The sequence below is a fragment of the Vigna radiata genome, unplaced genomic scaffold (assembly GCF_000741045.1).
Source record: "Vigna radiata var. radiata cultivar VC1973A unplaced genomic scaffold, Vradiata_ver6 scaffold_95, whole genome shotgun sequence".
NCBI classification, from domain to species: Eukaryota; Viridiplantae; Streptophyta; class Magnoliopsida; order Fabales; family Fabaceae; genus Vigna; species Vigna radiata.
Window position 1 is genome coordinate 1,082,069 of NW_014543114.1, and position 2,433 is coordinate 1,084,501.

Here is a 2,433-nt window from a genome sequence, read left to right on the forward strand (position 1 = left end):
GAGTACATCTCTGCAGCCGAGACTGCCTGTCAATGCACATGGATTGAAGCTATACTACATGAATTGAAGATCGTGAAATACAAACCAACATGCTTGAAAATAGACAACAAATCAGCTATCGATCTAGCCAAAAACCCAATATCTCATGGGTGTAGCAAGCACATCGAGACAAAGTATCACTACCTTAGAGAGCAAGTAAGCAAGGGAAAGTTGGAGCTGAGCTATTGCAAGACAGATGAACAAGAAGCCGACATATTCACAAAAGCACTGAGATAGAGTAGATTGGAAAGACTTATAAGTTTGATTGGAGTTAAATCTCTTAGTGATTTTGATTTAAGAGGAAGTGTTAGAAATGTAAATTTAAAATCTTAACAGATTTAACTATCATTTATAGTCAACATTGTTGTATAAATTTTGATGGTCTGTAATAAGAAAACTATCGTTTTCCCTCCTCACACCTTCTCTGCATACACTTGTATTCTTTTCTCTAAAATACCTCTCCACCCTCATCTCTGTTATCGCTGCCACTCTAACAGAGACGCGTTGCACCACTTTCCCTTGAGAATGAAGAGGTTTGCTCACGGTGACAACAGTTGGAATAGGAGCTAATTCATTGCAATGTTACTTTATCTAAGCATAGAAAATAACAAAGGGCAATGGGAATTCTTTTTCTTTTAGAGAATGAAACAGTGCAATGTTCATGATTAAATTCAGCAAATCCGCGACATCCTACTACTATTAATGCATTTTTTAGTATATTTTCGTGATGAATGGGAGATGTTACATGAGTAAAAGGTGTCCTTTGTATTTATTAGTTTAAGCATTGCATATTTTCTTTATTCTTGCTGCATTTAATTTGTTAGCGGTGTATTATCTATTACATCATATGTTTCTTTATTATCTGTTGCATTTGAATTAATTTATACATCTTGCTTTAGGAATGTTCAATTTACTGATTTCATGTTGTCTATTATGTTCAATGTATTGTTTCAGTTCACTATGCTGTCTATTCTGTTCGACTTCTTTGTCTTCGTGCATTTCCAATTTCTCCACTTGCTTTAGAGATCATTCAATCTCATTGTAAAACCGTTCGATCATCTGTAGGACCGTCCGGTGTTCATGCTTTGTTCATTTATTTCAATGTTATCAATTATGTTTGGTTGCATTTAATTTTCAGTTTTAATTTAGTTCATTTCTAATCACAAAAACCCTTTCAAACCCTCCCACTATGTGTTAGACCTAAGTCTCGAACCGTAGTTTAGTCCTTGAGAGATGACCTAGGAGTCACTTCCTAGGACTATACTGCATTCTTTATGCACATTAAATTTGTATGGGGTGCGACACCCATCAATAATTAACAAATCACAATAAAGTCTAGGCCTTTGAGTCTCTAGGGAAACGATACTTGGTCTTACCACTTATTAATACTTGATACGATTCGGTAGACTAACTTACGAATTTTCCCTCCCCACTATGCACTTCGCATGCTTGCGATACACTCCGCTTCACAATCTCTTCCCAATTTCAAAATGAAAATCTAATTTACGAACCCTAATTTTAAAATGTTTTAGAAAACCCCCAATTTTTAAATTTATTATTTGCAAAATGCCACGTGATTAATAAAAATCACATATGACGCTTTGTGCAAGCCACCTTTTAAATAATAACCACGTCACCCTCACAAGTCAGCAAAAACTTAACAGGGTTAAGTTCATTTAACGACGATGGCTCAATTAGTCAATTATTCACTTAAAAGGATCACATTGGTAAAAAAAATAAGACAGAGATGAAACTGGGAAAAACTTACATAAATAAAAACTTTCGAAGGGATTTAACCTTTAATATATCTAACAATTCCTTCAATTATATATATATATATATAGGTTTGTTAACACGCGTACGTCTGTTTTTCAGTTGGTACATTTTAACCATGTGTACCGGATTATATTAGACAAAAATACCCTCATTTATCATGGATTCTAAGTTTTAAGGTCAAGGATATTTAAATAATTTTCATTCTCAAAACTAAAAAAAAAAAACCCCAAACCCTTACTCACCTCCATCATTCCTCTCAACGTTTTCTCTTTCATCTCTCTCACTCCAACATTTTCTCTGTCATCCCTACTGTTGCCCCAATTGAAAAAAAAAATCAGAAACTCTTGCCTAACCCTAATCCACCTTCCTCACTTATCCAATTTGTTTCTTTCTCATCTCCATACTCTCCCTCAGCCACACACAACAACCCGTGACATCGTAATTTGTTTCTCTTGCTCTGTTCGTTCATTTGGAGGATGTGTTATATATTTTCCCTTCTTACTATTATTAAATTTCATTTTTAAATTAAATCATGTAAATAAAACCTTCATAAATCAATTAAATTTTCATACATTATTTACACATCTACACCACATTTCATTATATTTTTAAAGAACA